The sequence below is a fragment of the Aptenodytes patagonicus genome, chromosome 1, assembly GCF_965638725.1.
Source record: "Aptenodytes patagonicus chromosome 1, bAptPat1.pri.cur, whole genome shotgun sequence".
Taxonomy (NCBI): domain Eukaryota; kingdom Metazoa; phylum Chordata; class Aves; order Sphenisciformes; family Spheniscidae; genus Aptenodytes; species Aptenodytes patagonicus.
In genome coordinates this window covers 121,171,167-121,184,000 of record NC_134949.1, presented here as the reverse complement: position 1 = coordinate 121,184,000, position 12,834 = coordinate 121,171,167, and the positions used below count along the sequence as shown (strand labels likewise).

General features: G+C 42.3%; 1 protein-coding gene across 4 annotated transcripts in view; it reads left to right on the top strand.

Annotated features, from left to right (window-relative positions):
• The window catches only part of GRIK1 (glutamate ionotropic receptor kainate type subunit 1), a 171,686-nt gene that overhangs the window by 13,155 nt on the left and 145,697 nt on the right, over positions 1-12,834 (top strand). The window lies entirely within an intron of this gene.

Here is a 12,834-nt window from a genome sequence, read left to right as displayed (position 1 = left end):
TCTGAAGAATGCAGATTTTTCTCTTTGAAATGAAGAATCTGTCCTGCATCAGTGTGGCTCACTGCATACTTTGCTGCACAAACCTTTCTTTTTTCTATTAGGGTGCCAGGCTGTTCCCTGGGGACCATGTCCTGTCGTTGATCCATGTACTGATGTTAAAAAGCATCTGCAGATGGAGTGAGTGTGGGATGTGCCCTGAACAGCAAGTGGTCTGGGAAACTGTAATCCTTATGCTGTCATCTTGAAATCAGAACTGTCATGAAGGAAAACCAGCAAGAAACATTTATCTTCTCATCTGTGTAGACCTTCTCCTGTAGATGCCTGACATATGTATGATACACAGATGTGTTTTAAAAAAACAATTGCTTGCAGCATCCAAGTGAAATACTTATGCACTGCTGTTTTACTCAGACACATGTCTCTATCAGGCTGAATTCCTGGCTTCCAGCCCTCTTCTCTTAGCTCTCCCAGTGTGGGGAGATCTCATCCGTGTTTGTTTCCTTCTGTGCGTAACACAGGCCCCGGGAGGAAGCCTGGAGGGTGTCTCCTTTAAAGCAACATAGTACCGATAGGATTGAGTGTTGCAAGCAGTTCTTTTGCCTCTGTATAAGAGGATGAATTTAGTCCCATTTCCTCTTATGAATTGTCTCCCACGTATGCATACGTGCATACAAAAGCCAGACACTACAGCTGCCCCAAACGCTGCTTGCTCAAAATTGCAACACGACTATCTGGTGCAGACACTTCACGGGGCCGGAGGATGTTAACCAACGTGGGAAGAGTGCCAGCGTTGAGGTTCCCCATGACCTCTTCTCTGTGTCATCCTCATCAGCTTCACAGGGGAGAGCGGGGGGGGACACGTGGTATCACAGCGCCTCGTTTCCTCCCCCCCATGGCAGCTGCTCTCCCCTCCTTTCGGGAGCAGCGCGTGGAGGAGAAACAATATGTCCTTTACGTTGAAGAGAAAGCAGTGGTGGTGAGCATGCCTGAGACTGCTGCAGGCAGCGTTTTTCTGGGTGAGTGGGTCGAGGCCATGTCCACCTTGTCAAATTCTCCATCAGCAGAGACACTCGGGGCGTACAGCTTACGTCTCAACCTTTTCAGCAGTGCTGGGGTTAGTACAAAATCAGAGAAAGAGAAAAAATGTTTTCTACTAATTAGATGGCTAAATGCTTTATGCCCTCTGATTCTTTGCTTTAAATGGGAATGTTTCTGTGTGTAAGCAGATTACTTCTGTGTTAATCAGGGTGTTTCATAGCCTATTTTATATAGGCAACAGTTAGTCCAGTTTTCCATGATGTATTGAAATACTTTGCACAGCAACATAATGAGAAAGGCTGATGAGGGAAAAGAGAATTGTTCTTTATAAATCCGGAATAATTAATATGACAACTACTGTTTTAAGATGACTTGTGTAGTAATTTATTTCTACAAGTCTGTAAGCAAAAGGGTGATGAGATCCCACCTTTTCTTCCTTTTCACAAAAAAATTTCAGGAAGCTGTTGTATGAATCTTTGTCCTGAGTATTTCTGTGAGTACTAAATTGTTATCACGCATTGTCAGTAAACAGGTGAATCTTGTTTCTGGTCAGCTGTACTTATCCTTAGCACTTTCCCTCTGTCCTGTGAGGAACTTCGTCAGAGTTAGTCTTGATCTGTTTTCTGGGTTGCATATTGTTTTACAAGTATCACGTGCAAGAAAACAAAAACTTTAGAAATAATGCTTATGGTTTATTGAAACTGCTCCCAGAAACAAACACAAAACGCTGCCCAGCAGTGAGGGGTGAGGGGGAAAGTGTGAGAAACAGCCCTGCGAGCACCCAGGTGAGGGGAGGAGGAGGGGAGGAGGTGCTCCAGGTGCCTGAGCAGGGATCCCCTGTAGAGACCATGGTGAAGCAGATATCCACACTGCAGCTGTGGAGGACCCCAGGCCGGAGCAGGTGGATGTGCCCTGAAGGAACTGTGGCCCATGGAGAGCCCACGCTGGAGCAGGTTTATCCTGGAAGACTGCAGCCCATGGAGAGGCCCCACACTGGAGCAGGGCAAAAGTGTGAGGAGGAAGGAGCAGCAGAGAGGAGCTGCTATGGACTGACCGCAACCCCCCATTCCCCATCACCCGTGTACTGCTCAGGGGAGAGGAGGTAGAGGAGTTGGGAACGAAGGCGTGAAGCTGAACCTGGGGTAAGGGGGAAAGGTGGTGTTTTAATTTGTCTTTGTTTCTCACTATCCAAATCTATTTTCGCTGGCAATAAATTAAATGAATTTTCCCCAAGTTGAGTCTGTTTTGCCCATGACAGTAATTGTTAAGTGATCTCCCTGTCTTTACCTTGACCCGTGAGCTTTTTAATCCTAGTTTTCTCCCTTTGCCCTGTTGAGGAGGGGTAGTGACAGAGCATCTGGGTGGGCGTCTGGCAGCCAGCCAAGGTCCACCCATGCCAACTAGGATGTGGAAAAATTGAGAAGTATTATTTCCATGGCATTTATATTGGAATTGCTCATTTTTAGCAACTTCTAGTAAGAATAGTGTGAAGCTACTTCTCTCCAATGGCTTTTAACTGCTGTTGTAAAAGCTGGAGTTTCTTAGGTGGGAGACTGAGCTGCTCAGTGATACCAGCTGACTATGCATTTGTACAGTAAGAAACAGTATTTTTAAATAATTTAAATAACTAAGATAGTTTAGAAGATGCAGAGCAAACTTTGCTGGGGAGCTTTACTTCGTGCTAAAATTCCTGGCTTTTGTATTTGCAACTCAGCTGTTTGCAATACCAAAAGCATATTTTATTACAATTCTTAGAATGATGCAATGATTAGTGGTATTTATAATGAAGTAATATGAATGTAAATTTATATTAGTAAACTCTCTTCATTGATTATTTGATCCAGAATTCCAAATGCACAGGAAAAATCTGAATGAAATGTAGTTACTGCTCATGCCAAATTGTCAGGTTTTATATCTTGTTATCACTGCTGAATTAATCCATATTGGAGAATTAACAAGAATCAAAGAAGTGTTTTAAAAGGAATATTCAACATATTTAGTTGCACATTTTAGAATTTTAAAACACACAACTCTGTTCCTTCATCACTCCTCTATGTTAAAACAGAGACAAGTGGGATACAAAGAGGTGGTGGTCAGCCATACTTCCGATTTAACCCCTTGAAAGCAAGGCTTATAATTAAAATGTTGATTCCTACTAAGTAAAGTAGTGCTGACAAGCTCCTTCAGCATACCTCGTATTTAAAATCACTTCCTACTTTTGGCAGGGCTGAAGGAAGCAGGCACAGACTTTTTCAATGATTCAATACTCTGTCCTTCTTCCAGAGCAGTCAATTTGTTATAAACTTCATTTGCAACAGGTAAAGCCCAGTGACGGTACATACAGCTTCTGCAGGAAGTTTGACTGATGTGAGCTTTAAACTGCCTATCTTTAGCAGATTTAACTGCAAAACTTCTTTGAAAACCAAGCCCTCGCTCTTATCTGTGAGTTCTTACAGAAAATCTGTGAGAAAATGGGGTACAAAATCATCTCTTCTAATGCTCTGTCCTTTGTTTTAAGTGACAGACCACTTTTTCTCAGGGAAAAAAAAGTATGACCCAAAGGTTACTTTAGCTCTGCCTCTCCCAGAGTCAATGGAGCTGCGGCAGTTTATAGTGATGAGGTTCTGGCAAGTATATTATTCTGACAGAAGAGAACAGTTGGGCAATTTACTGCAGCTCATCCAAACTGCAAATGAAGGTTCTGGATTCCATTAGTTTGAGGAAATCAATGGTAAAAGGCCTCCTCCTACTTCCTTTTTCTCCGGCTGCTGATTTTGTCAAGGTCTCCCGCTTCTGCGAAGGTTTCCTTTTCTGTCCTGCTTGTTCTCACCAAAGCAGAGGCATGGAAGGAATGCCAAAATTCACTAGTTTATAGTAAGAACAGATGCTGTCAGGTGTAAGTTATTCCAGCTACTGATGGTGCTGTAAACAAGCTTGAATAAGAGCGCGGAATGTCTTCTAGCCACAGTTTCTAGAAATAGCATTATTATTTACGTACGATCACATGGTTGGAGCTAGCACAGCAAACACTAAAAGCACAAACCTCTATTTATATAGAAGAATGTCTTGTTAGAAAAGAATCTTCCCTCGCTTTGTGCAGCTTAGCATGGAGCTTCTGATTCAGTACACGGATATATCAAATAAGGTCAAGTATGATACAATTTTCGTGTCACGCTGAATTCATGGTAGAGCTAATATTGTTACAGTCCTGTTGTGACTGACATAAACCTGTCACATTTTCAATAGGGTGATTCATGAAAGATACAGAAGAATCAATGGAGATAAAAATAGGTAATGCAATAACAGCATCCATCTCGTCATAATTTTGCTTGTATTATACTGAGTAACCTGATTAAAAGGGTCATATTTAAATGTAATCTGGCAAAACTGCTTATAAAAATGAGAGTGAGAGAGAAGGAACCCAAACGGGTGAGCTTTGCAGGCAAGCCAGGGGGTAATACATCAGTCCCCACAGGGGACACAGCCCCCGTCGCCAGCAGCGAGCTCCCTGTGTGAAGGGGGGCAGCAGGCAGCCCCCACCATTTGTGAAATCCGCTCTCAACTGGAGAACTGCAGGCAGCCTGGCACATTTCTACTCGATGAGAGCCAAAGTGAAATAAAAAGACCCTGAATGGTATGCTACAAAGTAAAAAATCGCCTTTGTATTCACACCTAGGATGGTACAGGGGTCTCTGGGTCCCCATGGCCTGTGATTCTGTCTGAATATTTTGAGGTCGTTCAATCACTCCAATAGCTAGTAGGAATGGTGCATTCCGTATTTTAGGATGGATTAGCTTCTGCCATTCTTCATGACATACTCAATGGACCCAGGAGTGTGTTACTCAAAGAAAGACAAGACAGCTGTGAACGTATAAAACACAGCGTTACAACTTAGTTACAATTTATTAATTTTAACACACCCACACCCACACCCACACCCCAATTGATCTCTAAATACACAGGAATACTTTGGGTGAGGTCTGATATAAATCTGAAGAACTCCCTGACCTCCAAAGAGCCACATGAACTTGCATCATCCAAGGATCAGGATCTGTTCAGTTTGTTTGTACTGTATCCTAAAAAATAAAACATTACTGCTAGATGCCTTTTGCTGGATAATGATGCTGCATTCACAAAAGGAAGGAAGGAGGGAAGGAAGGAGGGAAGGAAGGAAGGAAGGAAGGAAGGAGGGAAGGAAGGAGGGAAGGAAGGAAGGAAGGAAGGAAGGAAGGAAGGAAGGAGGGAAGGAAGGAAGGAAGGAAGGAGGGAAGGAAGGAAGGAGGGAAGGAAGGAAGGAGGGAAGGAAGGAAGGAAGGAGGGAAGGAAGGAAGGAAGGAAGGAAGGAAGGAAGGAAGGAAGGAAGGAAGGAAGGAAGGAAGGAAAAGAAAGGTCCAAGAAACAAACTATTTGCTGAAGAGCTGACCTAATGAAGCCCAGACTTGTCTTCTGCTTCCCCCCATCCCACAGTTACTGTAACCTCAGCTGCCATTCTTGTTCCTTCTTGACCTCCTCCCTGCAGCAGCACCTGCGGTTCTCCTCTTCAAAATCCTCCCGCCTATCCCCAAATGACAAGCGGCAAGAGGCAGTAGTGTTGTTTCCAAGAGACAAACAGCCAGCAGACCAAACCTGCAGGTAACTTGAGCTTTTCCTTCGGTGAGGCCATTTACTACATTCCTCAAAAATTTGTAGGAATTGCATGACATTGAGACCTCTACCGTTTGTCAAACTTGGCTAAAGGTGGGCAGTGGTTAAATTATTGGTGCTAACAGGACTGAGATGATCAGATAGCATGATTTTGCAAACCTTGTTTCCTTAGAAAATCTGGCTGAAAAAGGGACTTAAAGTTTTTGGCTTAAGAAATAAGATGCGCCTGTTACCCACAAACTAGATTATATCTGGGATAGCCAAAATACAGGTTTCCCCCATTCTACACTCTGAAGATGTATAATCAAAATCAAAGTGTCGCTGCTATTGCCATAAAGCTTGTGCTTTTGCAGAAGATTAGATCTGGGGAGATCTGTGTTCCTCGTGGGGCAAGAGCGGATTAAGATGTGATGCTACTTTCATTCAAGCCACAGAGCATTATGCCAACAATGTCTTTCCTTCCCCTCCAGCCTGAGCGGCAGTGCAATCAGGAGGTAGACAGACATCAAAGGGAAAAGCTTTGATAGCAATTTCTGGAATACCAGGCCCATCAGTGTAGCTCAGCTTTCTCTTCATTATAAGGAAACATGTTTCAAGAAATCAAGGAGCGTAGGAAGTTCAGAAGTACACTGATGTTTGTTATTCAAAAAGTCTGATCTACATCCTTCACAGATCTCAAAATTTACACTGCTCTGTTACGTTGTGGCTGATAAGTAAAGCACAAAATCAAAGAGAGAATTTTTCATCTTACTGTGAAAGCCCTTTATAAGGCAGAATATTCACAGGTTGCTTCATAAACATCTATGTTTGAATTAGTAGGAAGAAAAAAACCCTCACAAAGACAGCAGAGAGCAATTGAGGGAGATGATGTCCTCTACTACCTAAAGTGGTGGAAGAGGAGCTGGGACTTGTGTGTTGTTTTCTCAGTGACTCAGACTGCTGCAATATGCAGAAAGGACACGGAGACATTAGGAAAGCAGATGATACATTTGTACAGTGATACCTGCATATGGTGGTACAGCTTATATGTATGGACCGCATATGGTAACAGGAACGGCAGTCCTTCTGAAGCAGTACTGTACTGTTTGGCTGTAGCCTTTTGCTGACATACTCAGGTAGGTTATAGTCCTCCAAATTCCTGCCTGTCATCATTTTTCAATCTGCGCTCCTTTCCCCTGCCCTCACAGCCCTAAAAATTGGAGCTGGAGGTTGCTTCTGAAACCTGCAGGCTTGCCTTATAAAGGTGATCATTTTTATGAGATTCAGTGATTGGAGTTCTGCTACAATAGCTCTTTACTGCAGTCTTGCTATCTCCTGTCATCGTGAGCTCAAGCACTGGTACACAAGGAGGATAGAGAAGGAAATGGAATGAAAAAATCTTAGATAAGAGCAAATTGGCACGTTGATGATAATCTTAAGTATGTGGAAGTGTGTTTATGCACATTTTCTAGTTAAACTCAAGTACTTTCCAGCATACAACATGCTTAAGAGATTACAGAATGTGGGATTTATTGCAAAAACTGTCATGAAATTTTCAAATACACTTCTCTCATCCTGGCATATTGTGTTGTGCCCCAAACTTGAAAGAACACTGCAGTGTGAACTCATACATCTAGCAAGTCACATGAACGTGCTTATAAAACTACCAAGACAGTATAAGAATGCATTTGCAGCTAATGGGGAATAAGGGATTTATTCCCTTTTCTTTCAGTAGGGACACCTTTGTATTAAGTTAAGACTCAAAGATGTTTCATATTTCTGCCAGGATAAGAAAAAAAGTGACCATATTGTAAGAAAGGCAGCAAGTTTCCTGGCTTTGTAAGTCTTAACAATTCAAATAACTGGCAGTGACAAAACAACAACAACTCTGACTGCTACTGACAGCCCGTTACTTTTACAGTCACCTTCCAGAGCTTTATTGCTTCTCGTCAGATAGAACAGTTGGCCCAAATGGAAAAGACAGGTTGCTACAGATGACAGGATCTTTACAATGGGCAATCATGATGGCATTAGTATTTATCCACTGCAGTAAGTGTATAAATCACAGCAAATGGGCTTCCCCTTGGAGTCAGAATCTGTTGTGTTATTTTTGCCCAGCCACAAGTATTTATCCACCAAATGGTGAAATTGCCAGACACACTTTATGCCTAGTCCAGTGAGCAGTTAGAGACTACTGTCCACAGATCACAAACCCGGCATTAGAATGCCACTCGGAGACACAGGTGTTAAATTAAAGGTAGTTTGTGTATTTATTAGAGAGCTCTCCCTACTCTCTGTGAGCTAGAGGTGTTTTGTAATCAGTCAGTGTAAATGAATACAAGGTTTAAAAGGGTGCTGTTGCTCTTTGAGGTCTTTGGTGCGAGAGTGAGGTAACATATTACAGACACGGGGCTGCATACGGTCCCAATTCACGTATGAAACTCACTGTTAGCAGCAGCTTAGAAACAGAAGGTTAATTTTACCTAGGTAAATACTGATATGCAGTTTTATTTCCACAGTCAGACTGTTTATTTTTATAGAACAGGCACTTCCCAGAAAATGTTACATAAATCAGAGGAATTACAATATAAGCATCCTCTGGAGCTTTTTCATTCCAATTTTCAATGTCGAACAGTACCCAGTGTTAGAGGTTTGAAAGGAAGAAATTAGAAACCCTGTAATGGAGAATTATGGAAAGATATCCCTCAAGAAGGCTCTTTCCCAGCTTCTTACCCTCTGGTGTTTCACCTATTACTAACATGCATGAATTCTGCATTTAGTCTTATCTGATGTAATCGTAGCTGTTCTCATTCTCCCTATAAGTGTCTCATCTTTTCTTGAATCCCACTGAACTCTCAGTTGTCTGTATCACCTTGTAGCAACACATTCCCCAAGTTAATTATTCTTTGTATCAAACAGCATTTTCTTTTATCCGTTTCAAATTTGGTGCTTTCCTATTTCACTGAGTATCTGCATGTATCCGAACAAATGAAAAGGATAAACTGGAGAGGATAATCTTCCGCCTGTATCCCTCTTGCTATTTTCTGTATCTGCATCACATTTTCTCTGCTCAGTTCCATCTGTTGGCCGCTCCATCCCCAAAGGCAGAGCCTGAGCTGTGAGCTAGTCTTCATTCTCCTTATTATTAACAGTGAAATCCAAATATTAGTTGCAGTTAAACACAGTACTGTTTTGTTGAGGGGAAAGGAAAGAAACAGCGAAGAGAACGGAGGGTGGTTACTTTTCCCTCTGGAGGCATCCTAATGGGAAATTTTGTTCCTGAGAAGAAAATTCCAAGATAAAACAACAGTAGCAGAAATTTCACAGCTTGGAGCGTGCATCTGTGCTTTTGCTTCTGCTCTCTCTCTTCCCTTTGTCAGAAAAGGATGCCCTGAGAGGAGCAGCATCTTCTGATCTCCCAAAAAAGCCATGCCATTTCCCTAACTGCCCTGCAGAGGTGGGCTCTCTCCTGTAAAACCCTGCTGTGGCATTGTATTTTTTTGACACGGCACGCCGAGGTCACCCACACATGCTTTTTATAGCACTCCTCCCTCTGCCTCTGGAGGACACTTTCTTGTACAGAGCAAAGCTTAACTTCTCTCATCTAGAAAGCCTATGATGTTAGCCTCTAGAGATACAGCTATAGATAGGTATCGACTCCTGTGTAGGCACCGAAATAAAGGAAAGGGTAATTTTCCATATGTAAATTATAACATCAGGTATAACATCAGGCCTTCCATCCTACATAAAGTTAACTTTTCCGACAGTAGGCTGTCCCCCTCACTAGACAAAGTTTCCTTTGAAATCCACCTCCCACCTTTTATTCAACACCCTCTTTTCTGGAGCTCTCTCAACTGGCCTATTCTGTAAAAGGTTTTTGGTCACTTTATGAGAAAGAAAAGTTAGAATCTTGCTAGCTATATTTGTCCACAGACAGTGCTCTAATACATATTTTATGCAACAGCGAGATAAGCACCCATAAAAAAAGACACAGGGACATGCTCTCTGATCTTGTCTGGAAAGGCTAGGATGCTTCCCTGGGGCCGAGTTCAGATCTGGAAGCAAAATGTGCAGTGATCTAAATGATCCTGTGGGGTTTTAAATAGAGACATGGCTTACCACACAAAGAATAAAAATGATGTTTTTCTTTAAGTTCAGCAGTTGCGTGTGTGTACAAGTCAGAGGCAGGCATGAGCAACCACAAACGGCCGAGTCCGTTGTCTTATTCAAAAAGATGAAAGCTATCTATGAAATCGAGAGAGCAAAGGGTGTACCCTTGGCATCTTACACTTGTCGTCTAATTTCAGTACTACAAAAAACAGGGGGGGTCTAGTTATTTTTGTCCACATTACCGTCACCCTATTCTGTTCCCATTTGTGCTATGTATCTCATCCTATGAAATGGGCTTCTGCTTGCAGCAGCAACTGTTTTCAGCTTTTTCTTTAAAACAGGTGTTATTCTTGGTTTTATTATAAACCAGGGAGCTACGCTGCTAGGCACAGTGTAACCAAATACTTATATTTTCAGTGTGGGATTTACAAAAGTGCTGTAATTCGTCTTGCTTGCACCAAATGTTCTTGATGGTAAAAACTCAGACTTCATTGGAGTAGGGTTAGGCCAATGTCAAGCACTTCCAGATACTTCTGTCTGCTAGTTTTCTGTCCTCAGTACATCAATAGATGCAAAACAAGACTGTGTACTGGTAAAGTGAGATTTTCTAGGTATGTGTTGCTGCAAAGGAATAAAGATATTTGTAATGATCCATATCCAACTATAATGATGCATATCCAACTAGGTGTTTGGAAATGTACCAGAAGTCTTTTCTGGTTGTCCAGCCCTAACAGTGTATACAGCAATATTAATATTTATTAGTCCCATTGCCTTTACTTCCCATGCAGGAATTCTGGCAACTGCAGAATTGCTGAGAATTCTTTTTTGATAAAAAAAGAAGAGCAATTCTTTAAATACATAAATCTACTGAGAGCCATGTCAGGAAAAGCTACTTGGATTTGGGTGGTTTTTTTTTTTTGGGGGGGTGATAACAGGAAGGAAGAACTTATGCTGAAGGACTCCTGAGATCATGAGAATAGATTACATGCTTCCTCCCAAAGGAGACCCACCCCTGCAGCAATGGAGTATCTTTTTAAAATGCACTTTACAGCCGCAATGAGCCTGCCAGTAGTCCTTCTTTCTTGTCTTAAAAAGAAAAGGAAAAAGAAAAGAACTGGTCACAGTTAGGTGCCAGGAGCTGAGTAAGTGGTATTTACTTTTTTCCCCAGGGTGAGAGTTACTCATTTCACCAAGGAGCAACCCTGAGGAATACAAACATACTGGAGAAATTCACTATTTTATGTCCATTCAAATAAGCCAAGATTGCTCGAATTAAAATCGCCTTCACTTTGCCTGCTTTTCACTTTCCTGAAAATCTAATTTTTCAGAACTCTGAGAAATATGAAGTGTACAATATTTACCTGTGTAAGTCCTCAAAGGTTTGTAAGGACATACCTGCTCGGATGCGTACAGGCAGACACAGCCAGCTCAGTCCAAAGGAGGAATCAATGAATCACTGCAGAACACAGCCCAGGCTAGCATGTCAAGGGAGCACTAGTGTGGCTCCACAGTTTCGACTCCAGTCCTTGCTTTTATTCACCTACCTTGGGATGCCGATAGAGGTGCTTAGTATCTGTGTAGACATGCCCTAACAGGATGTCTACTGCGCAAGGTGCTATATAAGCACGCATTTCCCAAAGAAGCAAATGTAAAATGTAATTCAAAATAGGAGTGAAATCCTACAACATCAAGTTTATATCCACTTAATAGTCTAAAAATTGCAAATCAATAGAAATAGAGAGGCTCGCTATCATTAAGTGGCCTTGATCCATGCTATCACAGAGTAATTTGTTATAGAGGGAACATTGTGAGGTTGCTTAATTTATGCCTATAGTAAATAGAAATAACCCTTCACTGCCTAGGTCAAACAGTTCATTTTGTATGGAAAAAAACCCCACATCTTCGTATTGTTTCTGTGATGAGCATCTTGTCCTCATAATCAGGTGAAAATAATACAGGCCTGAGAACATACACATTTTAGTGCTAAGAGGCTACCCCCTCTTCAGTTATGGTGTCTTTAGACATGTCTGGGCATGAGGCTCTTCCTGCATTAGCAGAAGGTGCTGTAGACCCATCCACCAAAAGAGGTGACGGCCCCACTCCAGCGGCTACAGGCATTCATGGTGGCTGAGCTCTGCTGTGCTCTCACGAGATGCCCGCTGGTGGTAGGCTTGTGTTAGGTTACACTTCTGGAGTGCATCTTCCCGTTTAGCTTCATCCAGGTGCGAAGTAGCTTGTGTGCCCTGAGACTGCTCCAGGATGCAAGCAAAAATCTGATAACTGGGGGCGATCAGGAGATTAACTTCAAAAACACACTCTGAGCTTTGGCTGAGCTAAAACACTACATGTACCTGCTCCATAAGGAGCTTTTCACTCAACACCTAACAGCAACAGCAGCACCGTCACTACTGAACAAACTATGTATACACACTGTGTGCCCTATATTTTAAAAAGGGTATGGTATAGGTTTGTGTGCTCCAGATTTTCACTCTGTACTGGATCCATCACTCACAGGCTTGCGTGCCAAACATTTTATTTGGCAGCTGTCCTTCTTTGGTAATCAAACAAACCCCGGTTGTGCTAATAACAGAACAAAACCACTGTTAATTGTGACATTTCAAACTGCAGGAGGAACGTGGGTGCCCAGCGTGCCTTGTCGTTCAGCTGCTGTTTGGGAGTTAACCATAGGTCAGTGCAATTGCAGTATATTAGAGCATCCATGCCATCATACACCTTCAAATTAATTTCTCCTCCAACCTGTTCCTACAGGGAACATTCGGCAGAAGGGAAAATATGAACCAGTCTGTTTACCTTTGTTCACGCCACTGGCCCAAGGGGCTTTCCATAGGTTTTCAAGTTTAGGGTATTATAAAAAAATCCTTCTTTGTCCTTTTTTTCTTGTCATAATGTGAGATGCTCTTTTGGACACTTTGTGCTTCCTTCCTAAAATAAGTTCAGAAACAGCTGGGAACTCTCACATCCTGAAAATCTAGTGAAATGTTAATACCGGGGCAGTTTTTCCCCAGGTGATATGATCTTAATTGTCCCAGGAAGCCTACTTTA